Here is a 9,122-nt window from a genome sequence, read left to right on the forward strand (position 1 = left end):
AATCGGACACATGATGGTGTGGACCACCGGTTAGGATCCACAATCACATAGATGGGTTCAAGTGTTCACCACCACATACTGCCAATGCTTATAACGTGTATTGTTGTGGGGACAATTTCACTTTGTCAAACCTCTATCAACTCAACTAAACCAATCATCAAATCATTACATCTGTTTAAACAGTTAACACGACAAATATCAAATTAATAAAAAATACAATAAAATAATAAATTGTTTTAATTTTAGCTGATTGAGATCGAGATATGAACTGAGCTGGCTAAAATTAAATCCCACCACCAGTACTCCACTGCCGTGACAATTGAAAAGATTGACAAGACTGTTTTTTCGTAAGACACGTGAGACAAAGTTTTTACACTTGAAACTTCACAGCAAAACACTGTGAAAGTAACCTTCACGGTGTTTTTGCTTTCACGGTGTTTTTGCTGTGAGGATTCAACTTTTTTTTACCTTCATAACATTTTATTGTGAAGTTTCAAGTGTAAAAATCGTGTCTCACATGTCACACGAAAACAATTTTGTGTCACGTGAACCTAACCCTAACTTGTAAAGTATGAAATACGTACATGAGTAAAACTGCGGGAAATGTTAGATTATCATTCGACTAGTAATAAAGAGTTGACGTCAAGTAAGTTGTACAACAGTAGTCGTCGATTAGGGTTCGTTTACACAAATTAAAGTATGTGCCATAAACTAGACAGACGAAGTAACTCGTGTATATGTAGAAATTAAGTTTGTGAATCAGGGTTCCGTTTATACTTGGCTTCCCGTTTGTAGTCATTACATGATCCCTTGAAAATATCAGAGTTAGTTGGACGTGATCATGGAAGTAGATTACCTGCTTGACTCAATCAACCTAATACTGATCTCTTGCACGCTGACATCGTCAATGGTATTGTCATCGTTCCTACATGTATATATTAACGTCGTCAATACGACTGCAATTGTCGTTAACAACCCAAAGTCAACACCCTTGACGTCGTTAGTGACAAGTTATGTAATCGATATTTAGAAGACTCCATGTCAGACTGGGCCACTGGGGTGACTTTTCATCATCAGAATGCTTTATGCCTACAGACTTATAAAAGTAGTAGAAAGCTCTGGTTTCAAAATGTCTTAATGAATGCACTTTAATTATGACGTCTTTTTCCATTCATGGTATGTTCTTATACAGTGTTGAAAAGCGAATTACATTATTAAACAGTATGAACGTAAGTGGAGGTATCTTTGGAGAATAACATGTGTTATAATAATAATAATTTTTAATACAGTGGATTTTTTGTACGTCCGTCTTTCCCAAAAACATTGAATAAAATCAAAATAATTAACGTATTAACTCATTTACGTATGTGATCACAGATACTTATAATTTTTATTTTGATTAAATATAAATTTTGTATTTTTTTTGTAAAATAAATTGAAATATGATAAAATTTTACATTTCATACAGCGAAATACATCTCGATTTTAATGTTTTGTTTTATTCTCTGTCTCCATCGATGTTACAATACGTTTTATATGGTTTTGAGAAAACGATGAATAAAATATACATTTTAAGATATCATAGAAATTTGAAAAAGAATATATCGAAATTAGTATCAAATTAACTATCTAAAAGTTATCGTTCTTTTATGTAATTTCTTTTTATTATAATTTAATTTAAGGTTAATAACGAAGTAATTTATTTTTGATTTAATAATACAATTTTTTTATAAAGATAACAATTAACTATTTTGTTAGAACTCAATAATTATCCTTATTATATTTTAGATATTTTTATATTTAAAATGAGATATTTATTCTTTATTTGATTATATTTATCTGCAGTTAGTTACATGAATTCAACTATAAAGTTTTAATAAGTTGTACTTAAGTACAATTTATATGTAATCTTGAATATCCAAGTAATGTGCATCAATAAATAATATTTCATGCATAAAAAATGGTTTTAAGAATTATTATCAAATATTTTATAATATAGTATAAAGGGAAAATTGCATCAAAATGGAACCAACTTTCACCTAATTGTTATTTTGGGGAACCAACTTTCAAAATCGTCATTTTGGGGAACCAACTTGGACCTGATTCCTATTTTGGGGAACCAACTTTCAAAATCGTCATTTTGGGGAACCAACTTGCACCTGATTCCTATTTTGGGGAACCAACTTGCACTTGATTCATATTTTGAGGAACCAACTTTCAAAATCGTCATTTTGGGGAACGAACTTGCACTTGATTCCTATTTTGGGAACCAACTTGCAAAATAATTATAAAAAAATAACTAAAATTCGTTTTTTCCAAAAATTAATGTAATAAAATTTATTTTTCATTTCAAATCTCGTTTTTTTTAATTCAGATATCAAATTGAACATTTTAAAAAAAATCCAAATTACCACAATAAAATATTGTTTTTTACTAATGCAAAAAAAATCAATTTAATAGAAAAAAAATTAATTGATGCAATTGCTTAGATATAAAAATCTTGAATATGATATTTAGTATTTATTTTTTATTGCATCAATTAATTTTTTTTATTAAATTGATTTTTTTGCATTAGTAAAAAACAATTTTTATTGTGGTAATTTGGATTTTTTTTAAATGTTCAATTTGATGTCTGAATTAAAAAAAACGATATTTGAAATGAGAAATAGATTTTATTGCATTAATTTTTGGAAAAAAAAACGAATTTTAGTTATTTTTCTATAATTATTTTGCAAGTTGGTTCCCCAAAATAGAAATCAGGTGCAAGTTGGTTCCCCAAAATGACGATTTTGAAAGTTGGTTCCCCAAAATAGGAATTAGGTGAAAGTTGGTTCCATTTTGATGCAATTTTCCCTAGTATAAAATAATGTTATTTGTTTTATAATACTCCATAAGGTTAAAAGCGTCATTAACAAATTAAAAATAATAAATAATAAAAAATGGAAAGAAAAAAAATGATGGAAGGCATGGCCGGTCTACCCCTCCATCACTCCATGCGCACACGAGTAATGCAGTCTGCTATATTCCATGTTCCCCTATTATCATTTTCTTTTTTAAGTTTTTTTTTTTAAAAAAAAACACATTATTTAATTAAAAAAAATTAATTTGATTTAACTTGATAACTACTGTATCATGTATTATTTCACGTGATTTTTTTTCAATAATGATTTGGATTTAATGTATTGATTAACATATATTTGTTTCACAATGCGAAAAATTTTAGCTGTACTTTTTGTTTCACAAACACATAAAAAATTTGTGAAACAAAAATACGTTAATCAATACACTAAGTCCAAGTCGTAGACTGGAAAAAAAAATCACGTGAAATAGCACATAATGCACTAGTTCTCAAAGTTATCATAATTTCATGGATTCTCAAAAGAAGGGCCCCCTATATATACAAGTGATTAGAGTTTGTTAGAGCATCTTCGAGAGCTATGCTAAAATAAGAACTCTATTGGTTTTAGAGATTTTTTTTGCTACATAAAGTATGCTATAATATACGCTAAAATAGAGAAAGGATGTAAAAATATCAGAGAAAACTCAAAACCCAATATTTTAATCCCAACTTTTCAACTATTTTATTTATTTTGATTAACATGGATATCCAACCCGCTATTCGAGCCGACGAATCCCAGAGCGACTACCCGCTTCGTGGGTAGCCTGGAGTCGGCGCATTTGAACTTCCGTTGCCACAATAGGATTTTTATTCCTCCTTGAATTCGAACCGGAGACCTCCAGGCACTTTGACTTTTGGAGTCCAAGCTTACACCAATCAGGCACCACCCTTGTGGTTTTCTTTTTCCCGCTATTAAGAGACATTGAAATTAAACGTTTAAGAGATAGAATTAATATTTTATTAAAAATGTGTTGAATATTTTAATAATATAATTAAATGTTACACTATGTAAAATACAATATTATTGGAGTCGGATGTACATTTTTTCTTGAATTTTTAAATTATGATACTTTATTTTAATAAAAATATAACATAATTGTTGGAGATGCTTTTAAATAATCAGTATAATATTCACTTCAAATTTTCTATTAACCCTCATAGATATGGGTTTTTTTTAATTGGGCTCAAAATAACCCTTGAGCAAATATAAAAAGCCCACTTATTTGCTATTGGCTATTTATTGGGCTTTTATCATTCTTTGTGCTATTGTTTTGCTATTATATAATGGAGGTTTTAACTAGTGATGGCCAAGATCCGGGCCTGGACTGAGCTGAAACAGTGTTGGTCGTAACCGGTCCCAGTCTCGACAAATATATTTAGGCCCGGTTAAGGTGTTTTGTAACCGGTTATAGGTAATCGGTCCCGGTCCCTACAAAAAAAAAATTTAATTTTTTTTAATGATAGATTTTTTGAATACATTATAAAATTTGTAATTGGGTCACTTAAATACACTTTAAAAATACGTTTTATTATAATTAAAATTACATTCAAATATTACAAATAAAATTACATTAAAAAACCCGGGTCGGTCCCATAACTGGTCCCGGTTGGGCCAGTCCCTCAAATCGCTCCAAATATGTAACCGGTCCCTGTCGGTGGTCCTATAACCGGTCCTGCAGTGGTCCCTGGCCGGACCAAGCCGGTTTGACCATCACTAGTTTTAACACATTTTGTTGAATTTGAGGGAAAGTAATTTGAATTCACTTTGCTGATTTCACTTCAAAATAATACGAGATGAGATCATGATGGACATGTGTTATTTGGTTTTGACAACTCAAAATGGTGTGAAGGATGTTGTATATTTTCGGCCTCCCTCAGAGCTTGGGGAGATTGTGTTGGATTTTGTTCAGCCGTTGATCCAGAAACCTCAAGAATTTTGCCATATTTTTCACATGCTTTTTATATTTCAAATTTATACATCGTTTGCCTTATTAATGTCCTATGCTGGTTTGGGCTGCTCAATTCGGCTTCCATCTGTCGTCGTTTCCACTACCATTTTGTACTCAAATCGGAATCATTATTTGAATGTTGAAAATATATATGATGCTTATTACAAGCCTATTTTTCTGGTTATTGCCTTGGATTACAATATGGTGGTGTTGTTATCATGAAATTCGTTTTTATATCTAACATAACATGTATGCATGAGAGATATCAATACATTATATCATACAAAGCTTTTTAATTATTCTGATCACTTAATCATTTTGCATCAAAACATTCAGTACCTATCAAACAACCCCTTAGTCCAAATGGGGACCGACCCTGATCAGCCTTTTCCCAAAAAGTGGAACTGATGGCACGGTCCTGATCTTAACTATTTCTAACATCACTTCGGCTAGATTCGATATAAATAGCATTTATTAATTAATTGGACAATTTTTTTTTCAATTTTTGTAACTTGTAACACATTTTAAATAATTAAACATTTTTTTTTCAATACAAAATTATGCAAAAACATATGTATTTTAAAAATACTAAAAATAGGAAGTAGTTGTGGTTTGAGGCACATGCCTTCCCAAAATGGATAATTCTTTGGATATTCTCATTATTTTTAATATAATTCATTTTTTAAATGTAAAATAAAAATAAATTGGTTATTCAAGAGTTTTGACTTTTAAGGTTTTGTTGCTTTTATTTAAATCAATTCCAACAAACAAATAATATTGACAAGGGTTTAAATAAGAATACTTTTATTTTATGAGAACGTGAAAACATATTTTTGTTTGGAGGGTGGTGTCTGATTGGTTTGAGTTTGGGCTTCAAAGGTCAAAAGTGTCTGAAGGTCTTAGGTTCAAATCCAATGAAGAATAAAAATCCTCTTGTGGCCATGAAAGTTCAAATACGGTGACTCCGGATTACCTACGAATCAGGTGGTCGGCGTGGGGTTAGTCGGCTCGCATAACGGGTTTGATAGGTTAATAAAAAAACACATTTTTGCTAAAATCAGTCATTATGTAATACTATATTTCATCACATGTGATACTCACAACCTTTGGCGCGACCTAGATTGTGAGTCAAGTCACCCGTACACCAGTAGGTCTCTTCATATGTATTATCATATGTGAAAAGAGTGTTCTTGATGTAATACTATAATCCATCATATGTGATACTAAATCAGAGACGCATACAACATTTGGCACGACCTGGATCACATGACACATCGTCCACAAACCACCAAGTCCACGTGTTTTTATCACATGTGATAAGAGTGTTCTTGCATTCTCGTAAATTAAAGTTGTTCTCGTTTGAACCTTCACACACACACACACAAACATTTTGAGTTTTAAATAAAAAAAAGTTAAGTTAAATATCATGAGAATATAATAAAAGAATATTCATATGTGAATAATGGAAGAAATCCATTTGAAGATACATACGTGAACTATATGAATAATACATATTGTCACTTTATATATGCATCTACAAATGGATTTTTCACTCATTCACGTGAACCTTTTTTTTAACCTTCTTTCTTTACCTTCTCATGATATTTAACCATTTTTTTACATTTATTTTTTCTATTAAAAAAAATATATTTATTAGGTAAAAAACCCATCAATTTAAAATTAGAAGTTAGTCAACTTAATGTTTTAAAACTAGAGTTGAATATTCATTATGAATAAAATAGTGAAAAATATTAGTATTTATAAATATAATAAATATTAAAAACTTTATTACTTATGTTTAATTATTACTAAAAATTCAATAGATAGATGCATCTTAACAAACACTCAAATTGAAAATTAAAAAAATTATTTCCCATTATTTTTTAATAATTTTTATTATTTTATTATGTATAAAATAAAACATTTAAAATGGTTTTATTAAATATTATCTCAAATAAAGAAATACACCCCAAAAGTTGAACATTGGCATTATCAATGAATCAAGAATACTGTGCCAAGAAGACATGACAAATGTCAAAAATATTTGTTTATGTTGTCCCATTTTATTTCAAAATAAATTAGGGTTTTTAATATTTTATCTGTATTTGTATTATATTATAAAGCATTTGACAAACACTTTTAAAAACCATTTTTTATGTATGAAGTATTGTTTATTGATACATATTACTTAAAATTTATGATTACAAGTAAATTGTGCGTAAGCACTACTTATTAAGCTTCATGTTTGAATTCGTGTAACTAACTGTGTATAAATATAATCAAATACAAGATAAAATTCTTATTTTAAATATAAAATCTAAAATATAATTAGGATAATTTTTTGAATTTTAACAGAATATTTAGTTATTATCTTCATAAAAGTTATATTATTAAACCAAAAATTAAACATAAATTAAATTAAAGAAATTACACAAAAAATTAGAACTTTTATTTTTATATTAATTTTTATGATATCTTCAAATTTATATTTTATTAAGAAAAACATTATTGTTTGCTCAAAACCATATAAAGTCATATTATAACATCGACAAAGACCAAAAAAATAAAAAAGGTTTTAAAGAGTTTTTGTCAAATGCTTTATAATATAGTATAGATAATTGTTGTGAATATGCAACTATTTTATCGGGTGTACATCATACATAAAATGACATTATTTTGATGTTTTTTCCCAAAAAGAATGTAACCCTATATTTATCTACCGCCATCTTATGTTATGAGACTTTACCGTTACAACTTTAGCAACTCTGTAGTTCCCCTACAACAAAATTTGTCTGCTATGACGATCATAACAGTTATAATAAAATATTTCGTAAGACTTTTTTTTTATTAATCTGAACATCAAACCCACTATGCAAGCCGACTAATTCCAGGGCGACAAAGGAATTTTTATTCTTTCTTGGATTCGAACCTGGTACCTCCAGACACTTTTAACCTTTGAAGTCCAAACTCAAACCAATCGGGCACCACCCTTGTGGTTAAGACTTTTAACTTTATAAAATCAACAATCGTACATCTTATACAGATGCGTTACTGTAATTATTAAGATATCGTTCCACGACCTAATAAGACTAAAAAAAAAATGATATTACCAACATTTTATAGCGACTTCTTTCCCTTTTGGAATTTATGTTCATTTTTCTTATAACGAAAACTATAATATTCTTGTTTTAGGATCAGAATCAAATTGTAGCCGACTGTTAAATTTAGAGTAAAATACAAAATCCGTCCACGTCGTTTATTAAATCTTTCGGGTTTTATCCCTCGTCTTTGATTATTACAAACATGCTTTTGTGGTTTGTTCGTTTTGGTTTCGTCTTTACGCATATGTCTGTAATCTTCGTAACCTTAAGTGCTCCAGGTGCCCTTTAAGATGCGTTTTTTTCCCCATGTAATTAAAGAAATCGAGAGACGATAACCAAAGTTTTGATAAACCGCTGGGACGAAAAACGTTCAATTATTTGAGACAAATCTAACAACCAATTTGGGTTTTGTTATTGTATTTTGTCTATACAGTGTGGTAGTTAACGCGTTTAGTATCACGTCATAATCATTATGTAGGAGAGATGGCCGAGCGGTTGAAGGCGTAGCAGTGGATCTGTTTTGACATGAAATGGATATATCCATAATTTCAATTTCTTTTATCAGAGAACTCCATTAAAAATTGGGTATTTTTTCTTATTAAAAATCGAGCAGGTTACCGTGCATCCAATCCATTGATTTTCGCGAGTAGATTTTTTTTGGGCTATGAAAGTGTACCTACTAAACTTTGAGGGGTGCTTCGAGATATTAAAAATTACAAGGAATATCAACCTAAAAACCGCAAAAATGCCTCGAAATCAACCAGAAACCCAAAAAAGTCTATTAAAATGAACCAAAAAATCAAAAAGTCCATTGAAATCAATCAAAAAACTTAGAAAATCTCTTGAAACGGTGGAATTCAACTAAAAACACATTGGACAACTTTATGAGATTTTTTTTATATAATGTCATTAAACATTTTAGACAATTTAATAGTTTTATTAAGAGACAATTTCTGGATCGTTAAAAGGAGAACCTTGTTTGGCAAAAAAAATGTCTCTCAATGGTTCTAAAATCCTCTGAATGTTTTTGTATCATGAGTCTCGCTTAACCATTCATCGCCCTAATTTCATTGTAAACAATTACCAAACAATTATATTTCATTTTGCACAATATCATGAAAACCTTTTAATCATTACTAGGAGCGTACTCGCGCAATGCAACGAGATACATCG

The sequence above is a fragment of the Cynara cardunculus genome (genome assembly GCF_001531365.2).
Source record: "Cynara cardunculus var. scolymus isolate 2C chromosome LG 16, CcrdV1, whole genome shotgun sequence".
Taxonomy (NCBI): Eukaryota; Viridiplantae; Streptophyta; class Magnoliopsida; order Asterales; family Asteraceae; genus Cynara; species Cynara cardunculus.